This window comes from Toxorhynchites rutilus, chromosome 2 (genome assembly GCF_029784135.1).
Source record: "Toxorhynchites rutilus septentrionalis strain SRP chromosome 2, ASM2978413v1, whole genome shotgun sequence".
Taxonomy (NCBI): Eukaryota; Metazoa; Arthropoda; class Insecta; order Diptera; family Culicidae; genus Toxorhynchites; species Toxorhynchites rutilus.
Genome location: NC_073745.1, coordinates 178,178,839 through 178,192,011, shown reverse-complemented (window position 1 = coordinate 178,192,011; position 13,173 = coordinate 178,178,839). Strand labels below are relative to the sequence as shown.

General features: G+C 39.4%; 1 long non-coding RNA gene across 1 annotated transcript; it reads right to left on the bottom strand.

Moving 5' to 3' along the window:
- Positions 1-876: 876 nt before the first annotated feature.
- Positions 877-3,429, bottom strand: LOC129769682 (uncharacterized). The gene is made up of 4 exons (XR_008741942.1): positions 3,201-3,429; positions 2,997-3,137; positions 1,568-2,940; positions 877-1,508 (listed from the first exon to the last, which is right to left on the bottom strand). It is a non-coding gene; the product is annotated as an uncharacterized LOC129769682 (long non-coding RNA).
- Positions 3,430-13,173: the final 9,744 nt, after the last annotated feature.

The following is a 13,173-nucleotide window of genomic DNA, read 5'->3' as shown; positions in this document are numbered from 1 at the left end:
CAGCTCTCTCGTCGAAAAATTCCTCTGGAAGTCTGTTGGACGGTACCCGGAACAGACATGCTCACGTCGATTCCGGATACAGCACAAGCGATGGAGGTATCAATGGTAAACATTGGTCCCAGGAAGAGCTGCACGATATCGATGGCACCTATTCTCCCAAATGGTAGCCCATTCCAATACATACACACAGGCTGCAGTGGAAAACCACCACCAGATTTAGTTGCACCAACAGCAGCAACATTTTCCTTTCTTTCAGTTCTGCTCAGTGATGATAGCCACGGTGGTTAAAGAGTTATGAAAGGCATCGCGCTGCAGGATCAGCTCGAGCGAAAGAAGCTTTCGAATAAGAATGAGTAATATGATCGCATTCGGAAGAGTCCAAGATCAACCTATTCATTCATTCGTAGGGTCGATATTTCTCCAGAACAATATTTGACTCTTGAAAGTGTCAAGTTCGATGAGAAGAAGCGAACGCTAGAAATTATCCAACCTTACAGGTATATCTGATCGCTATATTTAATTCAAATTGTATCTCATAACATAATTCGATATTTCTCTTACAGGGAATACAAGAAAGTGTCAGCAGTGCAATCAGGTTGATATCTACCGACCCAAAGAGCAGCAAATCCAAACACGAATCACTCTTCGATCAACATCTCCACGTTTGCCGCGTTACACCTGAATATTATACGTTTCTTATCCAAAAAATAATAAAGGTTGGATAAAACTCTTAGCCTTGAGAAAACCGCCGTGAATGACTATTCGAATTAAAATAATGAGACTTTGTAGTAAACAATACGATCACTTGAACTTCTTTATTATCCAACAAACATGAAATTATTTTTCGCGACTATTGCTGAAATTCATGGGCCTAGCTCGATCTATAGTTCGTCCAGCATCCAGTACGAACATTTCTTTTAATGAGTTGATTTATTAACCAACTTTTTTAGAAAAATGTATAACTTCTCTTTCTGCTAGCATTTGTGTCAGAAAACAACTGATAGCATCGATTCAAATTCACTGGACATTTTGATGTATCCGTGTTAGGTCTTCTACAATCTTGATTATATCATCTACGGCCACTTCCTTTTTAGTTTCAGCCACGTCGGTCTGCAATCCCAATGCATCGTATATTATTTCCCGACTTCCTACTACTTTCTACAAGGTCTCCAAGGTCTCCATAAATAAATCCCTCGCAACGTCCCGTTTCCATTTTGGTATGGAAACTAAGCCAATACGATTAATCAGTCTTTCCAACAGATTTGATTGTATTAAACTTTCCTCTAACTTTCGAAGAAATTCATAATAATCGAACGTTATTTGTGATCAGTCCACCATCAGTTGTGATCGCACCGCTTACCGTGCCAAATAGCACACAGCCCTCGTTGTCGGCGTCGTTCGCTCACCAATGTTTTGCATCACGAGCGAACCGTGGCAGAATACATTTACCAAGGCCGTATTGAGGAACCTCTGGCATTTGTTTTCATTCGTCGTCCGTTGTTGTGACCCTTCCAATAAATACAAAAATTGTTCTTATGATAAACAGAGCTACGGAAACCCTACTTACCTATCTCTTAGGCAAACAAATAGATAGTTGCTTTTGTCCACCCAACGAACGCATCATCTAATATTACTACTGCTGTCATCCAATTTGGTTGATAAACGCGAGCGATCTCCTCACAACAACCTTCCATTTGCTTGTAATGCAGCATTGTGAGAGATGGCATCTAATCACCCACCAAAATGAAGTTATTTATAGCGAATTCGTTTTTAAAACTGAGTCAGTGCCAAACTGACTCTGTAATAAAAAAAACGTTTTCAGTTTCACGAATGCGTTGGTTTGTTGGTGTACGTTATATAGTCTGATTTGTTTATATTTACGACGGCAAATGTACAGTGTCGACGTCTGGTGGTGATATTAGTGCTTGGGAGGTAAATTGTTCTCCATCAGATCAGAAGGGCCAAGTGCAGTGTAAACATATAAAAGTTTGAATGAAAATTTGTACTTCATATTGTTCGATTACCTAACACATGTAGTTCTGACACTCACTTAACCATTTGTCGATGAATTTCCTGTTTGTTCCACAAATAATTACTATTATAATATAAAATCATCATTAGACACAGTTTTCGTTCAATATGTTTCTGCGATATCGGAAAAATCCTCTTATTTAATCACATAAAATAAATATTCGATACGTTAAAGTAAATTTTCATTCATAATTTTGATTTTGAAATTTATTCCACCTGAATATCCATCATTATTTTCACCTCCCAATGAAAGCACACGTAGCTTAATGCCGTCTACTCGAATATACTCTTCAAAATCAGAATCCGAATTGGATTACGCTTCCAATAATACAAAAGCAAAAGCAGCAGGTTTTCCATTTTCATAGTCTTTATTTCTAGATTTTCCAAAATAATATTCGGAACTTGACAGTTCAGTATAGTTGTATTGGTGAACCCGAGTGCCAACCCGTGAAACATCTCAGTGCGAAACTAACAGTTTTCGGGGCGAACTAGTGCGACACTGAGTGCGAAACTGAGTGAATAAAAAAACGTTTTGACAGCAGTTAGTGCGGCACTGGGGTTGAAACTGAACAAAAACGAATTCGCTATTAGAAATTGGTGACAGTATACCGTTATAACACCAAACGTTTGAGAAGCTTTCTGGTATGCGAGACGACGTGGTGATTCACCCATCAGCACCGTTCGATTGTCCTTCAGATTGAATTCGAGAAAACCAACACTTTGTCGTCGAATGTGACCGGAATGTTTTTAGAATAGTCGGCTGGGTTCCAAGCATAACTTTTGTTTTGTTCTTTTAATCGGTTAGCATTTTTCCTCACGACGAAGTAAAATACTGAACCGCCTCCGAGGGCGCACAATAAACAAGAAAAAAGTGAAGGTAAGCCATCAAAATAAAGCAAGGAATGATTTCTGAAATGAAAAGAAACAATAAATCTATTTTCCCGGAATGTTTCTCACAATCATACCTTCTCCGAGTTTCTCAGTGTGAACAAATTCAAGCATACGAAGGATACAAGCAGAGATGTCGGACCACAAGCCTATTACAACCAGTTCCGAACGGCCGGAACTTTCGTTCAAGGATGAGATTTCCAGACATGCTACATCATCTAGTGTGATGGTGTTGAGGGAAAAAATGTTATTATGAACATGTGCAATTGATCATTTCATACCTCTTGTGCACCAACTTGCCTGCTTAAAATCGTCATCGTGGTAAACTACCGATTCTTGTCCAATCACAATTGATCTCCCAAGTGAAGCTGGCACCGGGATCAACATTGCTTCTGCCTCAACGTTATCCTGTTTTCAGGCGATTTTAAGAAAGCCCTTAATAACTAGAGATGTGCCATCCGCTCATGAGCTGTTCATTCGAATCGCTTCATCATAGTGAGCGGATTCGGATCGGCTCGCAATCAAAAAAACGCAGCTCATCAGCTCATTACGGAGCTGCCGAGCTGATGAGCTGTTGAGCTGATGAGCTGTTGAGCTGTTGAGCTGAAGAGCTGTTGAGCTGCTGAGCTGTTGAGCTGTTGAGCTACATAGCTGTGGAGCGCAAAAGCTGCAGAGAGTGTGAATTGCGAGACGCGAAAGGATTTTTCCAGCTGTATGGCACGATTATCGCTATCTCACTCTACCTACCGTCACCGCCTATCTCACTATCCCTCTGCTGTAAAAGTCCATCATCGACTTCACAATATGTCAGATGGTGGTAAATTGGTAATTCGCGATGACAGAAAAATAGTGTCGACGTCTGGTGGCGACTTCAAATTAGGGCCTCGATTTGGGTCCCAAACTCGTTAGCGTAATCTCTATCAGATTAGAAGACACGAAGCCGGTTTTTGAATTTAAAAATTTAAATGAAAATTTTCACATCATGTTATTTAATTACTTCCCAGCAAACATTAAGTCGTATGAATAGCTATAATTGGAGGCGATATACATACAACCAAGACACATTTGTATGATATATGATGCAGATAACTAGCATATACACACAAAAGTGGAGGCGATATACGTATATGCCATATTTTGTACGCATATAAAGCCGTATATAACGATATGCGATGCTTTTTGGACTGATATGCGATTTGATACGACAACGTTACCACTCAATCCATCGATGCCATGGAAAATCGTGTTTTTGCATTTTATGCGATTTTAGATATATATGATCGTTATTTTGATTGATATTTTATGCGATTGTGATTTGATACGAAATTATATGTGACTTATCATGTGCAAAGTTATACGATTTAATGTTTGCTGGGTTGAGACACATATTTCTGACTTTCATTCAACTATATGGCTATACAATTCCAACATTGTTACTGATTTTTTTCATTATAATATAAAGTTGTCTCCATAAACAATTTTCGTATGAGACTTTTTCCCCAAATGCAAACAAAAATGTTTTTAATTTAAATGGAATATTAATTTGATATGGAAAAGCTAATTTTCATTCATAATTTTTATTTTGAAAACGTTCATTCCGACTGAAAATCAGCTATTCTTTGACGCTCCCCTAAACTAGTAAACGAAGCTCAATGGCGCCAACGCGGATCGCTGTTTTGAAGAAAACAAATACTTTTGGCGTTTGAGATGTTGGCACCAAAAACATGGCGGGTGCCATACTCGGCACCTTACACGATCAACCGGATTGACAATAAGTGTCTTCAATATCGTGACAGCTAGGCTTTCAACATCTGATCTAACCTCAATCAATATTTTTCCACCTTACACGGTCAATATCGCCCTCAACCCGAGACAACGAAAATATCCGCGTTGGCTAGTGGCGACATTCGAGTTTGGGATCCAAACTATTCTCTATCAGATTAGAAGGCTAAAAGGCAATTTTCAATTGGTAAAATTTGAATGAAAATATCTACTTGGTATTATTTAATTAGTTGAAGCGCGTAGTCCTAACCTTAACTTAACCTACTTCCTCTGAATTTTCAGATATTCCTACTAAAATGTATTATTATAATATAACGTCAATTTCAGACATAATTTTTGTATGGGATTTTCTCACCACTTGCAGAAAAAAAGTGATTTGCATTCACATAGAATACTAATTTGATTCGTGAAAGTTAATTTTCATTCATAATTTACACTTTAGAATTAGGTTTTTCTTTTCAAAAATACATCATAATACTCGTTTCACAAATACAGACTGTTCCTTTCAGTTTCAGAGATGCCAGATTATTTTAGTTTGCGAAAATATAATATATGCAAGTTATTTTATCTGCAAGCAAATGTTTTTATTCCATAAATGAGACTATGACAGTAGAACCCCGATTATCCGCGAGCGGGTGATTCGCCCTGCGGATTATTCGTGACCGCGAGTTCCATAGTAAATCAATAGGCCTTTCCGGAATTTGTTAGTGAGTGGTAGGCCCATGCTCTTTTGTTGTGGTCATGGTTTTTACATTATTTAGCCACTGGTGTACACGACCTTATAGATGGATAGTTGATTGATTTCTGTATTGATAGAACATAGTTTTTATGTTGAAACATCGCTTTTCGTGTTTGCATTTTTTTGTCCTTTAATGGGTCATCCGCGATTTTCTTTAATCGCGGTGAGTTTGCCCGACTATTCCGCGGATAATCGGGATTCTACTGTAGCTTGAATTTACACATGATGTTTTTTCATCTGTGATTTTCCCAGATCTTCTCATTTTCCAAATTTTTTAGCGGAGTGTGAAGAAACATACAACCCGTTCACTAGCGCAAAGAATGACCGAGTTCAACGTTAAAAAATTCCTAAAACGTTGTTAAGTTTCATCCACTCTCTCACCATCACATTGTCAGTTTACTTTGAAGTTTTGATTTGTATCGTGAAAAGTACCGTATTTTGCTATTCAAAGTATCGGTTTTCCAAACCAAAAGCTTCCATTTATGATTCCTACAATTTCAGTAGTTTATAAATTTTAATTGCAATCGCATAAAAGACTAACAAAAATTAAATGTGCGCTTGCATATCTGGCAACTCAGTCTGGAAGTCCGTGAGGTAAAACGTCAACATCATGCATCTATATGAAATGTCACGATATTGATGCTCGAAAATAAGAAAATCCGGATTTCTGCGTCTTCGGCCATGTTCAGCTGTCATTATGCTCTCAAATGTCATCATATTGTCAATAAAGTTGACCGTGTAAGGTCCGCTTATGGGCACCTTACACGATCAACCGGATTAACAATAAGTGTCTTCAATATCGTGACAGCTAGGCTTTCAACATCTGATCTAACCTCAATCAATATTTTTCCACCTTACACGGTCAATATCGTCCTCAACCCGAGACAACGAAAATGTCCGCGATGGCTAGTGGCGACATTTGAGTTTGGGATCCAAACTATTCTCAATCAGATTAGAAGGCTAAAAGGCAATTTTCTATTGATAAAATTTGAATGAAAATATCTACTTGGTATTATTTAATTAGTTGAAGCGCGTAGTCCTAACCTTAACTTAACCTATTTCCCCTGAATTTTCAGATATTCCTACTAAAATGTATTATTATAATATAACGTCAATTTCAGACATAATTTTTGTATGGGATTTTCTCACCACTTGCAGAAAAAAAGTGATTTGCATTCACATAGAAAACTAATTTGATTCGTAAAAGTTCATTTTCATTCATAATTTACACCTTAGAATTCGGTTTTTCTTCTCAAAAATACATCATAATACTCGTTTCACAAATACAGACTGTTCCTTTCAGTTCCAGAGATGCCAGATTATTTTAGTTTGCGAAAATATATGTAAGTTATTTTATCTGCAAGCAAATGTTTTTATTCCATAAATGAGACTATGACAGTAGAACCCCTATTATCCGCGAGCGGGTGATCCGCCCTGCGGATTATTCGTGACTGCGAGTTCCATAGTAAATCAATAGGCCTTTCCGGAATTTGTTAGTGAGTGGTAGGCCCATGCTCTTTTGTTGTGGTCATGACTTGTACATTATTTAGCCACTGATGTACACGACCTTATAGATGGATAGTTGATTGATTTCTGTATTGATAGAACATAGTTTTTATGTTGAAACATCTCTTTTCGTGTTTGCATTTTTTTGTCCTTTAATGGGTCATCCGCGATTTTCGTTAATCGCGGTGAGTTTGCCCGACTATTCCGCAGATAATCGGGATTCTACTGTAGCTTGAATTAACACATGATGATTTTTCATCTGTGATTTTCCCAGATCTTCTCATTCTCCAAATTTTATAGCGGAGTGTGAAGAAACACACAACCCGCTCACTAGCGCAATGAATGACCGAGTTCAACGTTAAAAAATTCCTAAAACGTTGTTAAGTTTCATCCACTCTCTCACCACCATCACATTGTCAGTTTACTTTGAAGTTTTGATTTGTATCGTGAAAAGTACCGTATTTTGCTATTCAAAGTATCGGTTTTCCAAACCAAAAGCTTCCATTTATGATTCCTACAATTTCAGTAGTTTATAAATTTTAATTGCAATCGCAAAAAAGACTAACAAAAATTAAATGTGCGCTTGCATATCTGGCAACTCAGTCTGGAAGTCCGTGAGGTAAAACGTCAACATCATGCATCCATATGAAATGTCACGATATTGATGCTCGAAAATCAGAAAATCCGGATTTCTGCGTCGTCGGCCATGTTCAGCTGTCATTATGCTCTCAAATGTCATCATATTGTCAATAAAGTTGACCGTGTAAGGTCCGCTTTACGGCTGGATTTTTCGTCTCCCGCGCTTCATGGCATGACGTCAGTTTGTTTTCGTGTATCCCTCTTCGTACTTTAGCTTTAGCAGAGATGCCAGATAGGAAAAAAGGTTTTTGTTTTGAAGATATTCAATCGTTTGTTACTTCATTAAATTTTTCTTATATGGCCAAACAAAATAATACACATTATTTTATGCTTGTAAATAAATTTAATATATTACACTGTTATTTAAACATTACTGTGGAAACACATACATTTATTTCCGCGTGCTGAATCAAAACAATTCAGAAAACCACCCGACAGAAATGTTGATGATTGATACTGGTCCTTTTGTTACCTTTGTGATCACGAATAATTATTTCTCGTTGCACCTATTAGTGGATTTATTTTGATATCCTCGGATGCAAAAAAAAATCTCGATGGTTTTTTTTTTCGAAAAACGTTGTCTCGGCCAATATTCCTGGAGGCATTCTATTTGGCTACTGCTGGTTTTTCTGTTGTTTAAGTTCAGCATATCCTAAGCATCTTCTATGTTTCAGTTTTAGTTTTTGTACAATTACGAATTAAATTCGTTTATTTTTTGCTTTCCGTCTATTAAAAAAAATACGGGTGGGTAATGTCGGGGACATAACCGGTGTGACGTAGGACTAAACAAAGGCGACAGCTTTTGTTAAACATATATTTTAAATATATTGTTTTATTTTCTTCTCCTACTTGAATACCTACCTATCTACCTGAAAAATGGATTAGTTTACTGTTTACTCTTTATGACTATGTTGATGGTTCTGAAAAGAACCTTTGGTGTTATGTTTTTGTTATCACTCGATATTCCCATCTTGTTCGGTTAAACCTTCCTATTTAGCTATTGCGTTTGCCACTCGCCACAGCTTTCACAGTTGGAAAATTTCTTCCCATCCAGCTTGTGACATGTTGTTCAGTAAATTACATTTGATGCGACGTGCCGGAGAAACACTTTGCCACTCACTGAAACTAATTGTTGCCTTGATGAGCGCCGAACCGAAGCTGCTCTGTTCTTGATGCGGGTTTTCTGATTGTCGTGAGCAGCTTTGCAAGCCAACTCGAGCACTCCGACGGCCGAAACTCTATAATCGCTGTTAGGTATACTGGTGCTCCGGCATCAATCCGTTCGGCCTAGTTACCCTTGCCGAGCAATCAGTGAATGCGACCAACAGGGAACTGGAGACTTGCACGGTTCGAGTGAGACTTTGCCTTTCCCTTAACTTGTCCTCCTTTGTTACGTCCACGATGCCGATGCCGTACAACCACACGGGTTTACGGTTTGAAAGAAAATAAGATATTTTTTTGGGGTCCGCGTGTTTTATACTCTAGCGGTACACACTCACAGGATAGAGACAAATCGGTAGACTCAGCCAGAGGGGCGAGTCCAACGAGACGAACGAATGAGCGTTAAAAGGGAGCGATGGCAAAAAAATACATTCATTACGATTTGTTCGCTCGTTGGATTCACATGCAGGCTAAAAAGGGTCCTTTTCAGGATCACAAAATTATCTTCAATCTAAAGAGTTTATTGTTTTGTTATCACTCGATATCCCCATCTTGTTCGGCTAAACCTTGCTGTTTAGCGATTGCATTTGCCACTCGCCACAGCTTTCACAGTTGGAAAATTTCTTCCCATCCAGCTTGTGACATATTTTACAGTAAATTACATTCAATGGCACGTCGCATTACCACATCTCAGTATCGGATTGGAGGTAATTTTAACCTGTAATTGAACATTTGCGATGACAGTGGTACAGTGTCGACCTTCAATATGGGGTCATTATTTGGAACCCGAACTCTATGTTTACAAAAATGTCCAACTAAATATGTCGCATTACTGGTCCGACCAATTAGCTAAATGTCGAGATAAGTGTAAATTACTGTACTTTCAATCTAGAAGCAATTTAAGAATTGGTGAAAATCAATAAGCTCAGAACTACTGCTTCATCTATACCTGTTCCTCAGAAACGCCGATGTCAACGTTTAATGATGTTTCCTTCTTTGTGTCCCTGTTTCGTATCCCTCCTATCCGATCTATAAACTTTTACTTAGTCGCGGCAATACATACACACACTCTTTACAGATACACGGGCCAAAGGTTGTGCAGTCCACTGATGATTCAACCAAAGCCAAAGGTTGTACCGCTCATGACAACTCTACACGAGCTGATGATTGCGCCGGCTAGTGACCATTCTATCCTGGATTCCTCGAGAAGACGCACCACGCTAGATATGGGGTACAGACTAGGGGGGCGTTGCTGATTAATGGTCAGCTGCATCCCAATAGGAAGTATCCCGTGTCGGGCACAGGTACAGATCATTGAAGACAGCAACATCACAATTACGAAAACACTTGTAATACTAACCTCGAGCCAACCGCGAGTAATCGGTTACATATTACTAACATAGTTATAAGGCAAACATTGTCGAAATATTGAACTCCCGGCCCCGTCAGGTTGACGCCATATGAGCTTTAATAAAAATATATATTTTGGATAAAAAAAAAAAACTGCCAAATTCACATACTCATCATATCCTGGCAAACAAATTATGAAAAAATCAATTTGTGTTTTATTATTATTTTGGATATTGTTTTAGAAAGCATTGAACTGTATTTCCTAAACTCTTTTTTGGAAGGTTTAATGGCCCTGAAAAGCGCCTTGTTTTATGGAATGGTTCAAATTTAGAAAACTTAGTACTCGTGGTTTTGAAAAAAACCATTTCGAACGCCCTCGATGCCGCCTTGTTCTGGATTTGCCACCAAAGCAGTGTGTATAAAGAACAAACTTTTTTCTTCTGCTACCTGATGCCGTTTTGCGATTGCGTTTGCCACTCGCCACTCGCTGCAACTGCCTGTTGTCTTGATGTCCACCGAACCGAATGTGTTCTGTTCCGAATGCGGGTTTTCTTATCGTCGCGAGCAGCTTTGCCAGCTAACTCGATCACTTCGGCGACCGAAACTATATAACGCCGGCTAGGTGGACTGGTGCACTGGTACTAACGCGCTCGGCCTAGCTACCCTTGCGGGGAACTCCAGATCAACACGGTTCGAGCCGGATTTTGTCTTTCCCTTCACTTTTCCTCCTTTACCATGTCCAGATATGGCTGCTTGGGTTGGTTTGTTGATGTGTTGTGATGCGAACCGATGTGGTGTACGGTTTGAATGAGAATGATCGTTACGGAAGGTAGGAAGGTATTGTATTATAGAGACTTTAAACATTTGCAGTTCATTCGTCTCTAGCCTTGAGAAAGGCCCTTTGAAAACTCTACTCTACTTTACTCCAGCGCTACCACCTCCGCCCTCTTGCCTTGAGAAAGGCACTCGATCCCTCGCCGTCCAGCTCGTCCAGCAACTATGTTGTCCAGTCGGTGTCCACACAAAGAATGATCGTTACGGCAGCGGAGCGGGGAGATTTAAGCAGACTGGCTGGCTCGAGAATTACGCATGTGTGAGACTGCGACCAATGTTTCGTTCATTTTTGACGTAGGACTACGTCTAACCGGAAGATATAGGGGGTGAAATGGAAATCTAGGCACTGAACAAGTAGGAAAAAATGCAAGATTTGGAACGCTTATAACTCGAGCATTTCTCAATAGATCGCAAAGGTTTTTGCATCAATTGATAGGAAATATATCTACGCATCTATCATAACGAATAACATTTCATTTTTCTTGAGATAAATAATTGAATAATTGTGAAATATCAAGCATTGTCAAAATGCACTATGTGCCCATTTTTGATTGGTCCATTTTGTGCTCCTCAAATCGAACCGACCAAAACGGGCAACCAGAGCAGCAGCGAAATAGAATGAACCACGATTGGAAAGGAAAAAGAAAAAAATGAACGAAACATTGGTCGCAGTCTCACACATGCGTAATTCTCGAGCCAGCCAGTCTGCTTAAATCTCCCCGCTCCGCTGCCGTAACGATCATTCTTTGTGTGGACACCGACTGGACAACATCGTTGCTGGACGAGCTGGACGGCGAGGGATCGAGTGCCTTTCTCAAGGCAAGAGGGCGGAGGTGGTAGCGCTGGAGTAAAGTAGAGTAGAGTTTTCAAAGGGCCTTTCTCAAGGCTAGAGACGAATGAACTGCAAATGTTTAAAGTCTCTATAATACAATACCTTCCTTCCTTCCGTAACGATCATTCTCATTCAAACCGTACACCACATCGGTTCGCATCACAACACATCAACAAACCAACCCAAGCAGACATATCTGGACATGGTAAAGGAGGAAAAGTGAAGGGAAAGGCAAAATCCGGCTCGAACCGTGTTGATCTGGAGTTCCCCGCAAGGGTAGCTAGGCCGAGCGCGTTAGTACCAGTGCACCAGTCCTCCTAGCCGGCGTTATATAGTTTCGGTCGCCGAAGTGATCGAGTTAGCTGGCAAAGCTGCTCGCGACGATAAGAAAACCCGCATTCGGAACAGAACACATTCGGTTCGGTGGACATCAAGACAACAGGCAGTTGCAGCGAGTGGCGAGTGGCAAACACAATCGCAAAACGGCATCAGGTAGCAGAAGAAAAAAGTTTGTTCTTTATACACACTGCTTTGATGGCAAATCCAGAACAAGGCGGCATCGAGGGCGTTCGAAATGTTTTTTTTCAAAACCACGAGTACTAAGTTTTCTAAATTTGAACCATTCCATAAAACAAGGCGCTTTTCAGGGCCATTAAACCTTCCAAAAAAGAGTTTAGGAAATACAGTTCAATGCTTTCTAAAACAATATCCAAAATAATAATAAAACACAAATTGATTTTTTCATAATTTGTTTGCCAGGATATGATGAGTATGTGAATTTGGCAGTTGTTCTGAGCTTATTGATTTTCACCAATTCTTAAATTGCTTCTAGATTGAAAGTACAGTAATTTACACTTATCTCGACATTTAGCTAATTGGTCGGACCAGTAATGCGACATATTTAGTTGGACATTTTTGTAAACATAGAGTTCGGGTTCCAAATTATGACCCCACATTGAAGGTCGACACTTTACCACTGTCATCGCAAATGTTCAATTACAGGTTAAAATTACCTCCAATCCGATACTAAGTGGTGGTAATGCGACGTGCCATTGAATGTAATTTACTGTAAAATATGTCACAAGCTGGATGGGAAGAAATTTTCCAACTGTGAAAGCTGTGGCGAGTGGCAAATGCAATCGCTAAACAGCAAGGTTTAGCCGAACAAGATGGGGATATCGAGTAATAACAAAACAATAAACTCTTTAGATTGAAGATAATTTTGTGATCCTGAAAAGGACCCTTTTTAGCCTGCATGTGAATCCAACGAGCGAACAAATCGTAATGAATGTATTTTTTTGCCATCGCTCCCTTTTAACGCTCATTCGTTCGTCTCGTTGGACTCGCCCCTCTGGCTGAGTCTGCCGATTTGTCTCTATCCTGTGAGTGTGTACCGCTAGAGTATAAAACA